This window comes from Rhinolophus sinicus, chromosome 18, assembly GCF_057876585.1.
Source record: "Rhinolophus sinicus isolate RSI-liver-muscle chromosome 18, RSI-T2T, whole genome shotgun sequence".
NCBI lineage: Eukaryota > Metazoa > Chordata > Mammalia > Chiroptera > Rhinolophidae > Rhinolophus > Rhinolophus sinicus.
In genome coordinates this window covers 65171016-65193159 of record NC_142518.1, presented here as the reverse complement: position 1 = coordinate 65193159, position 22144 = coordinate 65171016, and the positions used below count along the sequence as shown (strand labels likewise).

Genomic DNA, 22144 nt, shown 5'->3' with positions numbered 1-22144 from the left:
GCCATCAGCTGTGGCTAGTTGGCCGTCAGCTGTAACCAGTGAGCCATTGGCCACTAATATAACTGCTGTGGCTACACTAGAAAAGAGAGAAAGAATGGGGGCTAGCAAGAAGATGGCGGCTGGGCTGGCAAGCGTGGATGGCGGTTTGCGGACAGTGTGCATCCAGCCTCCAGTGAGAGTATAGTGCCGCCAGAGAGAATATAGTGGTATGACTCCCCTACCTATGGCTCCGTGGGTGTTCCTTTTCGGCCTCACCATATTCTGCGTTCTTGTATGGGGAGTGGGAGCAGAGACCCCGTGGGACGCCCTGCATGACAAATGGCGCAGCGAGCAGGGTCTCCCGCACGACACAACCCCCGCCCCCCAAGCCCTGCTGACACCACAAGTAAAGTGGAGTGCTGACTAGCTCCAATTCATGCCACCTTATTCAGTCTCATTGACACCAGGTGGCCGCGTAGGCACAGTTCCTCAATGAGGCCTGCTAAGGCTGAGGTGAAAATAAAGGAGCTTGGATAATAGCTCTGCCTCACATTACCTTGTTAACTCTCTTTGGTGACAATTGAGAGTGGATGTGCACATTGATGCTCAACTCCATTGCCAGTACTCTGGCAGGAAAATCTAACACCTCCTGCTTCCACTGGGTGAGAGATAGAAGGTCAGCCCCCATTCAGCTTCACTGATACTACTCCACCAAGGGAACTAAGGAGCCCCATGCTTCCAATAAGAGTTCAATGAGTACTTATGACTTAGAAAATTAACATATGGGAGATGATATGACATTGAAAATTAACCACTTAAAATGTTTGTATGATTTCCACTTACCGTATTTTGCCATGCATACTTTTTTTTTGCCCAAATTTGTGTGGGAAAAATAAAGGTGTGCATTATACATGGGTAGTACTAATTCTGTATCTACAGAGGGTACCAAAAAATGTATAAACATTTTAAGAAAGGAAAAAACTTGCAGCTTTATTTACGGTGGCCAAGACATGGAAACAACCAAAGTGTCCTTTGATAGATGGTTGGATAAAGAAATTGTGGTATATATACACAATGAAATGCTATTCTGCCATAAGAAAGATGAAATAGTGCCATTTGCGACAACACAGATGGATCTTGAGATTATTATGCTAAGCGAAATAAGTCAGACAGAAAAAAGTCGAGAAAAATATGATTTCACTGATATGTGAGATATAAAACTGAAAACAACAAAGGAACAAGAGAAACAAATGAAGAAACAAAAACTCATAGACACAGACAATAGTTTAGTGGTTACCAGAGGGTAAAGGGCAAAAGGGGTGGTAGATGAGGGTAAAAAGGGATCAAATATATGATGATGGAAAGAGAACTGACTCTGGGTGGTGAACACACAATGTGAGATATAGATGATGTGTTACAGAATTGTACACCTGAAATCTATGTAAATTTACTAACAATTGTCACCCCAATAAACTTTAATTTGAAAAAAGGGGAAAAACTGTGTTAAAATTGTAAAACTCAATATATACCAATAACAAAAGATGAATACAAGTCATGTATATACATTTTTTGGCTCCTCTGGTATATAAATGTTTTTAATTATTTTGCTTATGCTTCTAAGTTAAAAGTGTAACTCTAGAAATCAATAACGGTATCCATATGCAAAATAATACCCTGGAATGGGATCATTGGTTTTGTTGAACTTATGACAAATTTGCAACGACAGAGAGTTCTTGGCCTTCTATGATGTGTAAATATCATAAATTTATTACCGGTACAAAAATTTCTTGTACATTGTATCTGTTTTTGTGTTTTGTAATTATTTGCTACATAAAAGTTATCATACTATAAAATGTTAAAAACTAAATGCTAAAAAACCTATATGTAAACAAATAAAAATCTGAATTAAAAAATTAAAACAAAAGATTTTTTTTCCCCTGAAAGTTTGGGACAAAAACATCATTGCACATTATACATGAGAGTGCATTATATATGGCAAAACATGTAATTTGCCTAACGCATAATTTCATCGGCAGCTTAAAATGAAGAACAAATCTGAGTTCCAGTTTATTAAACTTGACCTTAGAATTATTTTTCCTTATGATAAACCTAAAGTAACAAATGAATATCGACACACCAGTGGTATAGCAAAAGAAGTAAATGGAATCAATTTGGTCATTAACCACACACACACAGAAATGTCACCAAATGTAACTTCCATTGAACTTTTCCATTCATTGGTGAAAACTTCCATGGTTGCCTGAATTTGAGAATCTAATTTTGATTCCTTTTTTATGACTAAAGTAGCTTTCAACTGTACAAATGAATGTGTATACTTTTTTCTGTTCTGCCATTTGTATTTTGCTGAGGCCAACTGAGGTGGCCAGATTTTAAGCAGATTAAAGAAGAAACAAACTTTTTTAATATACATATGTTCTTTAACAATGAAAAGGAAATGTAAGTTCATATATATTCTCAACCATGTAAATTGGAGCAGAATCTTAATTTTATAAATTAAAAAAATCCCCTCAGTCCCATTAGGTTTCTTAAAGGTAGAGAGAGGAACACATATATCAAACTTAGAAATAAAATTTATTTTCTTACACAAACTGAGTTTTGTTAACATTTCTAATGGCAAATATATAATTTGCAATAGTAACACCAATTCTAGGCACATATATTGTTTCATATATGAAGTGGATGCTGACGTCATTGAGATTTGGGTTGAAGTAGGGAAATTCTTTGGAATTAATTTTCTTTAGCTTGAAATATTGTACATTTCTGCTGGCGCCTTATTCAAGTATTATCCAGGGGTTCCTGTGGGTATACTGTTCCTTGAATGTACAGAAAGTACACCAGGGACACACTCTGTTACTTTCATCCACTAAAGAATTATTGAGTACACTGAAGAAAATATTGACTGAATTACCCCAGTGTTCTGAAAAGTATAATGTTTTACATATATTCATATTGAAACACTTAACTTTTGAAGAATAATTATAGCCACATTGTCAATATTTAGTTATTTGTTGCAATGAATATTTTGACTAGCAAGGATGAATGAAAAAAGCGAGGATATTTAAAATTTTCATTTTATCTAAGGGAGTTTAAAACACATACACATACACATGCTCATTTACAAATTATAGACTTTTGCAAAGTCCCCAAAATTATTCTTTGTATGATTCATTTGCACTAGAGGAAGAGCATGTTTACAAGGGTATGGCATTGCACTTAAAGCATTTTCTATAGCCCTTATCATATACACACCTCCAGTACCTATAGTCATATTATGCTGGATAAGCCATGCTAAGAGGCTAAGGAGTCATTCAGCGTTATTCCATATGGTTATGTTAGCTGGTGAACATCAGCAAATCCCATTTTCAACATTTCTGTGCTGCAGAAGGCCTATACTGAGCAAGTAGTAGCAGCTGATTGGTACTTGCCTCCCCACTCCCAACTCCTACTATATAATGAGGATCTAGACTGCGGCCCCCTTTTCCTGCATATGTTGTGGAAAAACTACTCCAGTCGACTTCCCAGCTGAAGGTAGATCCCATATTCCCAGCAGATGACTTATCATCAAAAAAGCTAGAATTTAGAAGGCAGTAGAATGACATATTCAAAGTGACAAAAGAAAAACTGTCAACTAAGAACCATTTTTTAAAAATCCTGTAACAAATGTTTATCAGAAAGTTTGTGCTTTTTCTGATTTGACTGTATTAAATAAATTGTGGTGACATTGGTTAATAAAATTGTACAGGTTTCAAGTGTACAATTCTATAATACATTATCTATCCACGAAAAGCTCTCTTTAAAGTTTGAAGTTTCAATTAAGACATTCTCAAAAGAATGAAAACTGAAAACATGTTAGAATAACACTACAAGAAACACTAAAAAGTTCTTCAGGCTGAATTAAGAGACATTAGAGAGTATTTCAAGTCCATATAAAAAAATAAAGCTCACCAGTACATGTATTCATGTATGTAATTATAAAAGACAGTGTAATCACATATTTTCTCATTTCTTCTCTTAACTAATTTTAAAAGATTACTGGGAACATTGTATGTATACAATTGTATTGTCATGTCTATAACACATATAAATGTAATGTATTTGAATATAACATCACAAACAAAATGGGTTGAGAACAAAGTTGTACTGGAGAAATGTGATATTGCCAGAAAATAAATCAAATCCACAGGAAGAAATGAAGAGAAATGGTAAATAGAAATGTTAAAATAGAGTACTTGCCCTCCTTTATTCTTTCAGGTTATGTAAAACACAAAATTATATAAAGTAATAATTATAAAAATATATTGTTTGGTTTGTAACATATATTGACATAATATGTATAAAATAATAGCATATAACAAGAGTTAGAGAGGGAATGTGGTAAATAAGAGTAAGGTTTTATATCTCACTGAAATAAGCTAGTGTAAATTGGAAATATATTCTGATAAGATGTATATTGTGAGTCCTAAAGCAACCATTACAAAACTCTTCCAAATATAGTTCATAAATAAATATATTAAAGAGTCACAATAGCGCATATTCACTTGTTGCAAAATAATACACAGAATACAGGACCTAATAAATTCAGAATCCACATTTTTAAGTACACATGGAACATTAAAAACATGACTACATGCTAGATCATAAAGCACATTTTATAATTAAAATTATGAGAAATGTGTTCTCTAACCCAGTGGCATTAGGCTGGATATTGATAATAATAAAAAATAATTAGAAAAGTACCAAATGCTTGGAAATTGAGTGATATGCTCCCCTCAAGGGAGCAAACAAATATAGGCCAATTAAGAACTTCAAGAGAAATTAGAAAATATTTTGGACTGAATAATAATAATGATACAACATGTCAAAAGTTATGGGATACAGCTAAAAAATCATTTTGAAAGAAATTCACATTCTTCCATTCACATATTTGATACAATAGGCTGAAAATCAAATAATCTAATTTTATACCACAGGAATATAACAAAATAATAACAAATCAATCCCATAAAAAATTAGACAGCATTAATAAATATAGAACAAATCTACAAAATAAAATACAAATGTTTAATGTAGAAAACAATCAAAGCCAAAATTTAATTCTTTGACAAGAATAATGTGATAAATTGGATTGTTGCTGACAACTCTTCTCTCTCTCACTTAATAGAATTATGCATCCATATCTTTTGCATTGTGATTTTACTGTGCCTTCCACTGTGGGTAAAGATTACTTCCCCACTATGGGAATTTGTGCGTGGCATTATTACTTGCTTTGGACAAGAGAATATGGGTGGAAATAACACAATGTCTGTTCCACATCTACGTGTTAAGAAAATATTGCAGTTTTATGTTCTCTCACTTGCACTTTTGTAATCTAACACAAGTGGAACATGCCTAGAGTGTTTGCTAGTTTATAGAAAATGATGAGAAACATGGAGCAAAAGCATTTCTAATTTGACACTGGACCGAGCCTAGTGGACCCACAGACTGAAATAGAACCAACCTATGAACTCATGAGGGAGAGAAAAATACCTACTATATAATATTTATTTTTTCTTCTACATCATGATTAAAGCAATAGTTTCTGTATACTATTTATAAAATTGATGACATTCTGGCAAGATAAATAAAGAGAGGAAAAAATTACCAATTTCAGAAAAGAAAAAGGATTGCATCACTGTAAATCGTACAAATATGAAAATGATAAGACATCATGAAAAATTTTATACCAATAATTTTGACAAATTTGATTAAATGAGTAAGCTCCTTTAAAAAAACAATTCACTAATTAGAAACAGAAAATCTGAGTACTTCTATCTATGTCTATTTAATGAACTGACTCTGCTACAAAGATTTTTCCCTTAAAAAACACACACAAAAAGCAAGCAAACAAACAAACAAAACACAGGAGCTTCAAATGGCTTCAATAGTGAGATTTTACAGAATTTTTAGTAAAAAAATCATATGTCCATTGGTAGATGACTGAATTAAGAAATGGTGGTACATTTATACAACAGAGTATTAATCAGCCATAAAGAACAATGAAATCTTACCATCTGCAACAATATGGATGGACCTAGAGAACATTATGTTAAGTGAAATAAGTCAGACAAAGAAAGACAAATGCCATATGATCATACTTAAATGTGGAATCTAAACAAAAGAATAAATGAATGAACCAATAAGAAACAGTCTCAGAGACATAGAGGAAAAACTAAAGGTTGCTAGATGGGAGCGGGGTGGGGATAAGGGGGAAGGTGAGGGGATTAGAAAGCACAATCAGTAACCACAGGATTGCCAGGGGGATAAGAAAGTCAATTTGGGGAATGTAATCAATAATTAAAGATTTTGTAGGGTATCCGATGGACACTTGTCTCATCAGGGATGATGTAGACGCCTGATCACTGCACTGTACACCTGAAGCTGAAGCTGAACAATAATTAATATCAACTACTATTTTATATAAATATATATGTAATATAAATATATATATATATATATGTATATATATGTGTATATATATATATGTGTGTGTGTATGGTTACAAGAAGCGGAATACAGCATTAGGAATAGAGGCAGTGGAAATGTAATGGCTGTATGCAATGTCAGAGGGATAGTAGATGGAGGGAGGGGAGTTATTGTGTGAGCGATATAAATGATAAATGTTTAACTATTACATTGTTTTGTACACCTGAAACTAATAAAAAAAAATTATAGCAAATTTTCACCAAATTGTCCAAAGAACAGGAAAAAAGAGAACACTTCTCACTTTTTTTATGGAACAGTATGACTTTGACCCCAAAACCTGAGATAATAGGAAATTCTAAAAAATTTCTCTCTCATGGATATGGATGCAAATATTTTAAACAATGTATTAGCAAATCGAATCCTGTGATATAATGCATGACAAATTGAGTTCATCCAAATAATTCCAAAGTGATTTAACAACAACCAATACAATTCATTACAGTTTTTAAAAAGTAGAAAATCATGTTTATCTTGATAAATGCAGAAAAATAATTTAAAAAAACAAACATTCATGGTAAGACCAAAACAATGCACTTATGGAGACAGGAAGTATCTTTAGTCTGATAAAGATTGTCTGCAAAACCCCACCTCATACTTAGTGAAAAAAGTTTAAGAGGCATGCCACCAAGTTTTATTGTGGAAAATTGCAGGGTTTTTTGAAAGGAAATGCAAAATAGCCAAGGATAGTCAAGGAAATCTTGACTAAGAAGTAAAAAGTTGTTCTCGCTTCGGTAGCACATATACTAAAATTGGAAGGATACACAGAAGATTAGCATGGCCCCTGCGCAAGAGGATGACACGCAAATTCGTGAAGCGTTCCATATTATTTAAATAAAAAAGAAATAAAAAGTTGGAGGATATAAACATTAAGATCTATTTTTAAAAATAGAGGATTAAGAGTGCATTGTATTGGTACAAGTACATAGAAATAGACTAAAAAGCCCGAATATGGAATCCGGGAATAGATTCACACACATAGCAATCAATCTATTGATGACAAGAATAACAATGCTGTGGTATGGGGGGGCGTGGTTTTCTCAATAAATTGTGCTGAGTCAATTGAATATCCATTTTGAAAAAAAGAAGAATCTTAATACTACCTTATGTCACATACAACATTAAATTCCAGATGGATTACAAACGTAAATGTAAAACTAAAAATAATTAAGCTTTTAAAAAATTATGAGAATCAACATACATTGGAGTTAGAGAATGATTTGTTTAAAGGACACAAAATGTGCTCACTGATAAAGGCAGAAATAATAAATTGGACTATATTTAAATTAAAATTTTGTTGTTTATCAAAAGTCACTGTTAAAAGAGTGAAAATGCAAGTTGTATAGTTTGAGAAAGTATTTTTAACACAAGTACCAATACAGAGTTCATGTTCAGAATACATAAGCAATTATTCAAAATCTGTAAGAAAGAAAAGAAAATTTCAAAAGGAAAAAGCAAAAGACCTAATAGAAATATGGGCAAAAGACCTTAACAGACCCTTTTTAAAAAGTGCATTCTTATAACCTATACACATATAAAAATGTACTCAATTTCACAAGTCATCAGGAAAATGCAAAATTTAACTACATACATATCAGAATTGCTAAAAGGAAAACAACAGTAAATATCGAGTGTTGGTGAGAATGTGCAAAAATTGTTATCCGCATGTTATACTTGTGGGAGTGTGAATTGATACAAACACTTAAGAAAATTGTTTGGCAATATTACTAACGATGAATGAGAACATATTCTATGGCCTAGCAATTTCACTCCTCGGCAAATATACCACAGAAATTTGTACATTTGGTCACAAAAACACACACACAGCAATGTTATAAATGTGCACAGCAGCATTAGTCATGATAGGCAAATCTGGAAAAAACTCAAATGTCTATCTAAAGTAGAATGGATTTTGATTCATTCATATAGTAGAGTATCTACATTATTATTCCATTTATATACAATTCAAATACAAGCAAAACTGATCTATACTGTTAAGGATAGGGTTTGTGCCTAGAAAATCACATAAGGGACCTTCTATTTCTTGATCAAAGTGTTGATGATATGTGTTCCTAAGGTTCGAAAAATTCGTTGAACTCTACACTTAAGTTATGTGCACTTTTCCCTATGCATGTTTTGTTTAAAAAAAAGAAAACAAAACATTGTTTAGTAGTGACATGAATCTGCTCTGAAAAAATTACATTTAAGGTGAGATCAGAAAGGTAAATAGGACTTTTTTTCCAGAGGAGATTAGTGCAGAGGAAACACCATGCATGAAATCCTTGAGGTACAAAAAAAAAAAAAAAAAAAAAATGGAGAAAATGAAAGGAGACCACTCTGGCAACAATGTCAGGATGGAGAGTAAGAGTGACCTGAGATGAGGCTGGTGTACAGCACTAAAGACCATGTGAAGGATTATAAACTTTATCTTATTGGAAGCCACCAAAGAATTTTAATCAGTAACATGGCATACTTCAATGTACTGCAATTTTAAATATATTGCATTCTGTGAGAATACTGTATTGGAGGGCAGTGAAAGTGAGTGATAGGAAACAGATTAGGAGTCTACATAAGAAACAGTAATGGTTTGCATCAACTTCAGAACAGTGGAATTCAAAGTAAGTGGACATATGGAAGAAATATTTTAGAGGTAGAATTAGCAGGAATTGGCAATGGATTCATTGTGGAACATGAAGGGTAGATTTTATCCTTTGATATTTATCACAAGTGTTTGGCTTGTTCACCTGAATCATGCTGTAGAGATGGAGAAGACTTAAGAAAAAGTGGATGTGGGGTGAAGAATACACATTTTATTTCATATATTTCATGTATATAATTTTAATATATCATATTAATTTTAGGTATATATACATATACATTTAGTTTGTAATTGTGGGAAAAACTTATAGAATTGACCATCTTAACCATTTTTAAATGTATAGTTCAATAGTATTCAGTATATTCACATTTTAGCGCAACAAATCTCCAGAACTTTTCGTCTTACAAAACTGAAACTATATCCATTTAAAAACAACTCTCTATTTCCCTCTCCACCTAGACCCTGGTAACCACCATTCTACATTCTCTTTCTATGAATTTGATTACTTCAGATACTTCATATAAGTAGAATAATACAGTATTTGCTTTTTTGTGTCTTGATCATTTCCTCGGGATTCACATATATTGCAGCATATGGCTGGATTTCTCTCCTTTTTAAGGCTGAATAACTTTCCAATGTATGTATATACCACATTTTGTTTATCTGTTCATTCATCAGTGGACATTTGGGTTGCTTAATTTCAGATATTTTAAATTGAGAATCAACTGAGACTTTCAAATGGAAATATCAAGAAGACAACTGCATATTAATGGGTAGTGCTTACATTCAGGGTACAAAATAAATTACCAAGTTTAAGCCAAATCCAAAGGTTAGCTGTTCAGACTGTATTTGACATTTGACTCTTTTCATTAGATATCTTCAGACAAATTTACTTCTTCCAAAAGTAATCATATAGGTGAAAGTGGCATGCATATTTTACCTGTATAGAAATAAATCTTGCTAAAGCAACATTCTATGATAGTTGGAACTTGCCTGGATTTCTTTCTCTCGTAATGAACATCTTCACTATAATAGTCCTATAGGTTTTAAATGTTACTTGGAAGAGTTGTTAAATTTGAGATTGTATGAAAGGTCCGAAGTGTATTAATTAAAAATGAATTAACTACAAAATGATATAGAATAATGACAAAATAGTTCTAAATGATGTATAATAGTTAACACACATGTCATATATAACCACTGTGTGTGTATGTATAACACCATTATATATCATATATATTTAACCATTGTATACCATACATATGTATATTACTTTTAGGTTAAAAAAGAATGAGAACTCTATATAATTGCACAGAAAAATGTAACAGATAATTTTACATACAAAGATTTCACTACAAAAGTGGGGTGGAAATATGACAATGAAGAATTCAATGCATTAAAAAAAAATCTAGAAAAGAAACCATAACAAGAAGATACAAAAGAGACAAAAGACAAAGCAGCAATAGAAGAAGGCAATCAATGGTGAAGGAAAACATTTTTCTGGATCAAGAATTTTGGAAGATGCTTTGAGAATGAAGTAAACTATCAAGAGTTCTTTGATTGCTAGCAGGGTGACTGATTAGTCAACTTTTGTATAAGCACATGGAAGAAACTTTCTTTGATTCTGTAATTTTTTTTTTGTAAGTAAATCAATGCATGACCATCAAGAAAAATGTTCTCTGAACTGAAAGTCTAAGCTTGGTGAAATTTGGGACTTAGAAATTCCTTTAGAAAGCCAAGTTCCCCAACAGAATCAACAGAATTTTAAAATATTTTTGGCAAAATTGGACTAAGTAACCAAAATAAATGTTTTTTTTAAATTATTTTTTTTCAGTTGCAGTTGACATTCAATATTATTTTATATTGGTTTCAGATGTACAGCATAGTGGTTAGACATTTATATAATTTATGCAGTGATCCCCCCGATTAATTTAGTACAGCCCTGGCACTATACATAACTATTACAATATTATTGATTATATTCTCTATGTTGTACTTTACATCGCATCACTATTTTATAACCACCAATTTGTATTTCTTAATCCCTTCACCTTTTTCACCCCGCACCCCCAACTCCCGTCCCTCTGGCAACCATCAGTTTGTTCTCTGTATCTAACAATCTGTTTCTGTTTCATTTAATTTTGTTGTTGTTATTGCTGTTGTTTTTTAGATTCCACATGTAAGTGACATCATATGGTATTTGTCTGTCTCTGTCTGACTTATTTCACTTAGCATAATACCCTCTAGGTCCATTTATGTTGTCACAAATGGTAAGATTTCATTCTTTTTTTCTGGCCAAGTAACATTCCATTGTATATATGCACATCCTTTTTATCCGGTCATCTATTGTGCAGCCACTATGGAAAAACAGTTTGGAGTTTCCTCAAAAAAATAAAAAATAGAACTACCTTATGACCCAGCAATTCCTCTTCTGGGTGTTTACCTGAAGAAATCCAAAACACTAATTTGAAAAGAAGTATGCACACCTATGTTCGTTGCGGCACTATTTACATTAGACAAGATATGGAAGCAACCCAAGAAATGGTTTGTTGTTGCTTTTTTGCAAGTTTGTTAGTTTTTTCCTGTGGCTGGGGGAGAGTGTATCTTGAATCCCAAAGCTTTTATTAATGACTGATAGACTGATAGATAATGTTTGAAGTGGAAAGTCTGAGAGAGTCTAAAGTCAAAAAACTTTAGGTTCTTTTGAGTGAAATAACTTTAAAGTCATTTCAATTTTTTTCCCCCAGATCCATTCTTGAAATTGTAATCTGATATTGCATTGGGATGGGGTGACAATAAAGCACTCATACTGAGGGTGAAAATCTGAGGCCAGTATTCTACATTTTTGTAGCAGTATTGTATTTGCAATGATTAACAAGGATGGCATTAATTTTCCAAATAGTAAAGTCAACATTTGTCAGTTTTGTAATTTGTATTGATGAGATTATTTTCCACGATGTTCTTATTATTTCCCATTACACATACAATTTTTTTTTGCAGGACAGCATTTATTATTTACTTTTTGTATCAAGAACCATCAAGAAAATAAAAGTTGATTGAAAGATCCACTTTTTAAGGAAGGAATCCCAAAACAACAAAAGAACAAGACAAGCAAATGAGAAACAAAAACGCACAGACACAGACAATAGTTTAGTGGTTACCAGAGGATGAGGAGGGAGAGGGGTCGGAGACGAGGGTAAAGGGGATCAAATACATGGTGATGGAAGAAGAACTGACTCTGGGTGGAGAACACACAACGGGATTTATAGAGGATGTGATACAGAATTGTATACCTGAAATTTATGTACCTTTACTAATAATTGTCACCCCAATAAACTTTAATTTTAAAAAAAGTTATTTTTCTTGTTATTTCTGCTGCATCTGAGCTAAACTGAACGTGCATATTATTACAGTTTACAGTCAAAAGTTGTTTGAATATGCATTCTTCTCTGTTACGTGATTTTACAATGGAAATAAATATAACTTTTGTTTGAAGAAGTTATGACTGTGCTCGCATGATACCAAGCACCTGGGTAAAATGGAAAAATTTCATCAATTGTCCAGCTATGCTGCAATATCCACATGTTGGTTGCTGGGTAGATGAAGCATCAATATAACAATAAATAATAGAAAAAGAGGTATATATTCTTCATAAAAATAACTCTGAAGAAATTTAATTTTGTTAATAATTCAGTTCAAATAATACTTCAATTCAAAGGCATTTTATAAAGCCTCTAGTATGCATTTAACACTATGCAAGGTGTCATGGGAAATCAAAAGAAATGTAAAAATACTGATACTAATTGAGTACTCATTCTGTGCCAGGACCTGTGGTAAGCTTATTCCATGAACTATGTATTTTTATTTTCATAGCAACTCTTTAAAGTAGGACCAATTATTATCTCGTTTTTAAAGATGAAAAACCTGAGGCATAGAAAAGTAACTTTTTCTAAGGTCATACAACTAGTAAGTAGCAGAGCCTTAGTAAGTAGCACAGTCTGACTTTAGAGCTTGAGTTATGGCTGACTGTATTCTTCTATCATCAGTTCTAAAGGCAATCTGGTCAGAGAAATAGGACTAGAGGCCCACGCAGCAGTATATAATTAAGTGGAAAATCATGTAGAATCAGCAGATATTAATATGAGAGATTAAGAATAAACCCTGTTTCTTTCTTTTATGGAACTGAAAAGCTTTAATGGCAGCCGTTTGCTGAATTTCTTTTGTGTCCTGCTCTGATTTATTTGTAAGAACACTAATTCTCATTTATTTTAAGAAAGGTGACATGATGGACTAGGATGAAATTATTTTATATCTTATATGTTATCATCTGCCTCTCCCCATACTCACATCTAATACAGAGGTGGTTTCTTTCCAAAGACCCATTTCCTCCCTTGATACCCAGAGGCCAATGGTAAACCTGGAAATTTTTCTCTCATATCTATTCTTTACTTTGTATTCCTACTATCACAGCACTGATATGGGTCTTTTTAAATGACTAGAACTTCTAATGTTCCTTAACAGGTCTTGCTACCTACAGTCTATACCTTCCCTTTTTCCTCTACCATCCTATCTACACTCCATTGATGACCATTTCTAAAACACTTCTCTTATCATGTCATTTTTTTAAGATAAAATCTTTCTGTGGAGAACTACACTTACAGTATTTAAATTTAAAATTCCATAATTACAGTTAAGGAATTCTCAACACTCAAGATGTATATATCCTTACATATTTTTACATCAGCAAAGACTTTAGCGTAAATTGATGCACTAGCTGTGGTAAAATTACCCACTCTAATGAAATTACTTCCTATAATACTATCTCTTTAAAATTCTATCCCTCTCAAGGACTAGTTTTAAATTCTACCTTCTTTATGACCGACCCAATACTACAGTTTTCACTCCCCATTCTGAACTCCTTTAGTTTTTTGCTGACTTTTTAATCAGTCATAAAATCACATGGTTAGGTTGGAATTTAAAAATCATCTAGTCTAACAATCTGTTTGATTATCATGCAATTTCTACAGCATCCTTAAAATTAGGCATCCAACTTATATTAGAACACTCTCAGTCATAGGGAACTCACTAGTTTGTGAGGCAGTTAATTTCATCTTTGCATAGCAGAATAGTATTTTTTTTCCTATGTTGTTAAAATAAGCATCTCTTGACAATTTTACCCATGGTCCTTGTTCTATCTCTTGCTACCAATCATAAAAAACAAAATCCATGACATTATAGATACTATGAGTAAAACAGAAATCATGAGTGTAAGACAGAAGTAGGCCTGTGGTGGAAGATGAAGTAGAATCAGAGAGAGACATAAGCTGAATCATTAAGTATGGTAATTTGCTAGTATAGAAATCAATGGATTCTCATTTCTCATTTCTAAGTGGATCATTTCTAAATGAATGACTCTAGTGGCTACTGTTGGCTCACAGATCTGCTTTCAGACAAGGAGACTACTGTTGTAGCTTGAATAGCATTCCCATCTTTCTGAAGCCTGACTGTGTGACTGCTAAGATTTTTGTTGTTGTTGAAGAAATGAATAAACAATGATATCAAGTGTCTCCTTACTTTACTTGTGTATCCATACAATAAACACCTGCTCAGTGATGTAATCTGAATGTGTAACTGCCTGTTAGCCATTTAAAAATTGAACAGTAAAATCCAAAACCATATACAATATCATATTCTTAGATTATATAACCATTTGCGATCATTTTGCAATCCTCAGTCTGATTTCTAGTATATTTATTGTTTTCCCCAAGCTTTGTGCCACCAGTATATTGGATAGTTATTTTACAGTTTATTGTTATGAATGATAAAAAATGATAGGGCCAAAAAGATGGCTTAAAAAACCAAACTCCTGGTTGATAGGAATACATTTATGGATATAATGTATGTCTGGTAGAAAGACTATCAAAAAACAAAAAACAAGCTTCATAATTGTATTATAATTCAGAGCATATTTCTTCATCTTGGTCAGAGTATTGTCATTTTAAATGTTAAATGCCTTTCTGAATACATTTAAAGCAAATGTAAGACAGTAAAGGATCATTCTATGTGTACATATCATACATCATATTAAAGTATAATAAAGAGAGCAGTATGGACACTAAACTCAGATATTGGTGTTTTGAATACCAGATCTGATACTTAGCTGTGTGATCTCAGACATATAACTTAATTTTTCTGTGCTTTGATGTCTTTATCCATAAGCTGAGGATAATAATAATGGATTCCACCTCAAGAGATTGTTATGAATATTAAAATACTAATGCACATAATATACTTCAAACCACACCAGAAACATACCTTTTCATGATTAGCTATTAGCTATTACTCCAATTTAACCTGAGTTCTGTGATAATGAAGAGGTGTGAATTGTACATTTCTGCATTCATTGTTTCAACTTGAATAATATTGTGAACACAGTAGGTGGTATTCAAATAACAGCTGATTGATATTTACTCAATGAACATTGAGTACCTAATGCATGTGAGACACATAACAGAGGGAACTGTGTTAGTTTTCATCCTGAATCCACTAGAGAAACAAGTCAATTTAGGTAGGAAAAAGGAAAGCAGGAGGATGGGAAGAGAAAACAATGATAGCCAAGACTTTTTATGAAGTAGATGTTATTCAGGGAAATTGAGAAGAAGGATAATTTCCTACAAATAAAGAGTTCTGGTAAAATAAGATAACCATGTATAAAGTTTAAGGACATTTTGTTAATAAGATTAAGCTAATTAAATACCAAATAGTCTTTAGGAACAACAGCTGGTAGGTTCAGGGAATTGGGTATGGTTTTGATAATGTTGCACAGTAGTTTGTAATAGTAAAAACTTAGAAACAACGAAAAAGTCCAACAATTTGGTATTAATTCAACAACAACAATAATAATAGTAATAACATATCCATTATCTGTTGGTAAATATATATGTAGATATAGATATTAAAAGATGGTCACATTGTTAATCTAAAAATTTTGGCAGAATAACATGTACTGTATGATCTCAGTTTTCTTTTATTATGTATATATGAAAAGGTCTGATGTACATAACAAAGATGAAATTGCAGTTAATTTGCAGTTTCTTCTTTTTTCCCCATCAGTACATTGTAGTATTTTATAATAAATATCTATTGTATTTATGATTGAGAAATTATTATTATTATGCAGGTAGTTGTATATATAGGGCAACTTTTACTATTCAAAGAGATTCAAATATATATTGCTAACTTTTCACTTCTATGAGGCAGATGAAGAACACACTACTTAGTCCAATTTAAAAGTGAGAAAACAAAAGTCACATGACTTGTTAATGTCAGAATTAGGCCTAGAATCTGTTGCATTTCATATTTTTTCATGTTAAACATGTTAGAGTTAATAACAACAATGATGACCAAAACTATTTTATGACTGGTTTTCAAATATTCCAGGATAGACATACTTCTCTTCCAGTACTGTTTCTGTAGCTTTTCCCCATTTTCTAAATAGACTACAGTAAGAAAAAATATGTTCCACAGAACAGTTAGCATGGAAGTGAACTTATAATTTACCTTATGCCAACTTTCTTTCATTTTTTATTCAACGAGAACATCTTATAGCCTAAGATAATTCTAAAAAGTAAATTAGAAAGCTTAAAAGGAGATTAACACAAGATGGTGGCTTAAGTAAATGCTAAAATGCTATGCCTGCTGCACCCCAGGACCACACTAAAATTACAAAAAAATTATAGAGCAATCAATCTCAAAAATCATCTGAATACTAGCTGAACAAAACCCCTATAACTAAGGATATAAAGAAGATGCCACATTGGGACTGGTAGGAGGCACGGAGATACAAGATGGGCTGACCCCAAACCCACAGATAGTGGCTGAAAACTGGGAGGGACACCTTAGTGGCAGATGTCCCCCTGGAGGAAGGAGAAGGGAGGGGTTCCACTCCATGCTGTGCTCCCCAGCCTAGGGGTCTTGTGCCGGGAAGGAAAGCTCATACAACATTTGGCAATGAAAATTAGCAAGGACTCTGTCTCCCCATCCCAGAGAGATGGAAGGTGGCTGGAAACTTAGGTGCCCTCGTAGAGAGCTCTCACACAGACACACTCACTTGCAAACACTCACCTAATCCCTGGTTGAGGGGCGGCAACTCGATAGGCTCCAGAGACATAAAGGGAAAGACTGAATTGTGTAGTAAGGGATAGAGGGACATCCGCCATTATCCCTATGTGAAATCTGATTCACGTGTAGCCTACAGGAGGGTGCCATCATTTCCATGTTGAATTCTCCCCCAAAGGACCAAATCTGAGACCAGGTTGGTCTGGTAAAAATCTGCTCGTGTGCAACACCTTAGTGAAGCCCTGGGTTCCTGCACCATATAGCTAGTACAGCATCACTGTAGCATACAGCTGTAGCACTCTTGACTACTGAGTAACTGGTCCCTCCCCACAAGTCACAGAAGTTTTTTATAGCAGCGTACAACTCTTGGCAGCTTTTGACAACTTGACAACTTTTGTGCCGGGAAGTGACCCAAAACCTGCACTGCAACTTCTCTTAGGTGGCTCATGGGGACCAGCAGGCATAAGGCGAGTGGTGGCTGGCCACAGTGTTCTTAGGGCATTTTTGTGAAGTGGTCATAGGCCCGACACCAGTGAAGAATGAAAACTGCATTAACTTCGTAAAAAGCATTGGCCACATCTTGTGAAACCCTGGGAACCTGTCTCACCTATCTAGTGCTGCATCACCAAGAGCACAATCAACACCAAGTCAGCCAGCCCAGCCCATTTGGCCCATTCACCTAAGGAGGTGCTTTCAACAGCTGAGCCTTACGAGCAGCTGGCAGGTGGTGATAGGCCTACAGAGCCCCTCGGCTTTTGTTAAGCACCTTCAGGCCCACTACTGATGGCAGCCAGCCTCAGTTCACAGCGAGGCCACCACCTCATGCTTCCACGTCCAGCACAGGCAGCAACCAACCACACAGAGCTTTGTGGCTCCTACCAGATAGCCCTGGGTTTGTCACAGGCAAGGCTGAAATTGGCCAGCATGGGAACCCCTCCTCAGAAACACCAGAAACAACACACCCAGAGGCCAGCTTCAGACCACACCAGAGCAGTACCTAGTTAGCACACAAGTGGTATACCTAAAGGGGGATCTCAACAGTCAAGAGAGCCCATGGGGGTGAACCCCCAAACAGCAGCACATACACTGTAGCATAGCCAATCCTCACAGTCAGTCATCCTGGAAGTCAGGACCACCCACTGATGCACCAAAAGCAGTCAAGACTCAACTACAATAGGGGAACACACACAAAACACTCAAGGGACACTCCTGGAACACACACACAAAAGAGATCAGGAAGAGTGCACCATTGGAACACACAGAATAGATACTACATAAGGCCACCCATCAAAGACTGAGAGACATAGGAGATCTACTTAATACATAGAATTAAACACAGAGAGGCAGCCAGAAAGAGAAAACAAAGAAACATGTCCCACATGAAAAAAAAAAAAAAAAAAAAAAAAAAAAACAGGAGAAACCTCCAGGAATAGAACTAAATGAAATGGAGGAAATCAACCTGTCAGAGGCAGAATTTAAAACACTGATTATAAGAATTTTTAAGGAACTTAGTGAGAATTTCAACAAAGAGATAGCAAGCATTAAGAAGGACATAGAAAAGTAAAAAACAACAACAACAATCAGAAGTAAATAATACAATAACTGAAATGAAGAATACACTAGAAGGAATCAACAACAGACTAGATGAAGCAGAGGATCGAATAAGTGATTTACAAGACAAGGTAGCAGAAACCACCAAATCAGACTAACAACAACAGAAAAGAATAAACAACATTGAAGATAGTTCAAGGGACCTGTAGGACAACACCACGTGTAAAAAACATTTGCATCATAAGGTACCAGAAGGAGAAGAGAGGGAGCAAGGGATTAAGAACCTATTTGAAGAAACAATGACTGAAAAGTTCCTGAACCTGGCAAAGGAAATAGATATACAAGAGTAGGAAGTGCAGAGAGTCCCAAACAAGATGAACCCAAACAGGTCCACATCAACACACATCATAATTAAAATGGCAAAGGTTAAAGACAGAGAGAGGATCCTAAAAGCAGCAAAAGAAAGACAACTATTTACTTACAAAGTAGCTCCCATAAGAATATCAGTGGATTGTTCAACATAAAGTTTGCAGGCAAGAAGAAAGTGACAGCGAATATTCAAAATAATGAATAGCAAGGATCTGAAACCAAGACTATTGTACTCAGAAAGGCTATCATTTAAAATTGAAAAGTTTTCCCAGACATAAAAAAACAAAAGGAATTCATTAGCACCATGCCAGTTTTACAAGAACTATTAAAAGAACTTCTTTAAGCAGAAGAAAGGAAAATATAACCCCCCAAAAAGATAAAAAAGATGAATAATAAAAATACAACAACTATGTACTTATCAATAATCACTTTAAATGTAAATGGGTTAAATGCTCCAATCAAAGACTGACACTGTGTGAGGGATATAAATGATAAATGTCTAACTATTACATTATTTTGTGCATCTGAAACTACTAAAAAAAAGACATAGGGTAGGTAAACGGATAAGAAAACAAGACCCATGCATATGCTGTCTACAAGAGACCCATCTCAGAGTGAAAGACACACATAGACTTATAGTAAACACATGAAAAAAGATATTTCACACAAATGGAAACAAGAGAAAAGCTTGGGTAGCAATACTTACATTGGACAAAAGAGAGTTTAAAACAAAGACTATACTAAGAGACAGAGAAGGACATTACATAATAATAAAGGGATCAATCCAAAAAGAGAAAATCACCCTAGTAACCATTTATGAACCCAACATAGGATCATCTAAATATATAAAGCAAATATTGACCGACATAAAGGCAGAAATCAACAGTAACACAATCATACTAGGGGATTTTACACCCCATTGACACCAATGGAGAAATCTTCCAGACAGAAAATCAACATGGAAACAGCATCCTTAAAAGACACACTAGACCCCCTTTATTCTCTTCTACTATCCCTTCCCCCTTACCCTCTGGTAACTACTAAACAATTGTGAGTGTCTATGAGGTGTTTTGTGTGTGTGTGTGTATTGTTCTTTGTTGCTTTCATTTTATATCCCACATATCAGTGAAATTATATAGTTCTTCACATTTTCTGTCTAACTTATTTCACTTACCATAATAATCTCAAGTATTAGGTTGGTGCAAAAGTAATTGCAGTTTTTTGCAATTATTTTTAACAATGCAACTGCGATTCCTTTTTTTGCTGTTGTTGGTTGTTTTTGTTTTTTTGTTTTTTTTGGTTGTTTTTTAAGTGGCTTAAAATGACAGACATTTATTGTCTCACACAGTTTCTGTGTATCACTAATCCAGGAGGGGCTGGGCTGGGTGGTTCTGGCTCAGGATCGTTTATAAAGTTGCAGTTAAGACCTCAGCTGGGCCTGCGGTCACTAAAGCCTGACGGGCTGCAAACAATCCACAATTACTTGTACACCAACCTAATAAAATATACGGTAATGGAAAGAGGACTGGCTCTGGGTGGTGAACACACAATGTGATATATAGATGATGTATTACAGAATTGTACACTTGAAACCTATGTAATTTTACTAAGCATTGTCACCCCAATAAATTTTAATTAAAAAAACACACTAGACCACATGAATTTAGTTAATATTTTTAGAGCATTTCACCCCAGAGCAGCAGAATATACATTCCTTTTAAGTGAACGTGGAACATTTTCCAAGGTAGACCACAATTTAGACCACAAAACAAATCTCAATAAATTTAAGAAGACTAAAATCAAGCATATTCTCTGACCACAATGTATGAAAATAGAAATCAATTACAAGAAAAAATTGAAAAACCATGGAAACATATAGAGACTAAATGACATGCTACTAAATAATGAATGAGTCAACAATAAGATCAAGAAAAAAATCAAAAGACACCTTGAGACAAACAAAAATGAAAACACAATGACCCCAAAATCTGTGGGGCACAGCAAAAGCAGTACTAAGAGGGCAATTCAGGCCTGCCTCAAAAAAAAGAAAAGAAAGGAAAGGAAAGGAAAAGAAAGGAAAGGAAAGGAAAAGAAAAGAAAAGAAAAGAAAAGAAAAAAAGAAAAGAAAAGAAAAGAAAAGAAAAGAAAAGAAAAGAAAAGAAAAGAAAAGAAAAGAAAAGAAAAGGAAGGAAGAAACAAAGAAAGAGAAATATCTCAATTCAACAATCTAACTTCACACTTAAGAGAACTGGAAAAGGAAAAACAAAAAAGCCCAAAGTGAGTACAAGGAAAGGAAATAATAAAGATTAAATAAAATAAATTGAAAAAACAATACAAAAGATCAATGAAACCAAGAGTGTGTTTTTTGAACAGATAAACAAAATTGACAAACCTTTAACCAAACTCACCAAGAAAAACAAGAGAGAAGACCCAACATATAAAATCAGAAATGAAAGTGGAGACATCACAACAGACACCACAGAAATAGAAAAAAAATTGAGAAAATACTATGAGCACCTATACACCAACAAATTGAACAATCTGGAAGAAATGGATAAATTCCTAGAAGTATACAATCTTCCAAGGCCGAATTAAGAAGAAACAAAAAATCTGAATAAACTGATTAGTACCAAAAAAACCAAATCAGTAATCAACAAGCTCCAAACAAACAAAAGTCCTGGACTGGATGGCTTCACAGGTGAATTTTACTAAACATTCAAAAAAGAATTAACACCTAGTCTCCTCAAACTATTCCAAAAATCCAAGAAGAGGGTGGGCTCCTAAGCTTATTTTATGAGGTCACAATTATCCTGATACCAAAACCAAACAAAGACACCACAAAAAAAAAAAAAAAAGAAAAAAAGAAAACTATCCGCCAATATCCTTAATGAATATAGATACAAAAATCCTCAACAAAATATTAGCAAACCAAATTCAGCAGTACATTAAAAAGATCATATATCATTATCAAGTGAGATTAATTCCTGG

At 34.0% G+C, this 22144-nt stretch overlaps 1 non-coding gene across 1 annotated transcript; it reads left to right on the top strand.

Moving 5' to 3' along the window:
* The first annotated feature begins 7241 nt into the window (after nt 1-7241).
* Nucleotides 7242-7350, top strand: LOC141569837 (U6 spliceosomal RNA). The gene has a single exon (XR_012493617.1). It is a non-coding gene; the product is annotated as a U6 spliceosomal RNA (small nuclear RNA).
* The last annotated feature ends 14794 nt before the right edge of the window (nt 7351-22144 follow it).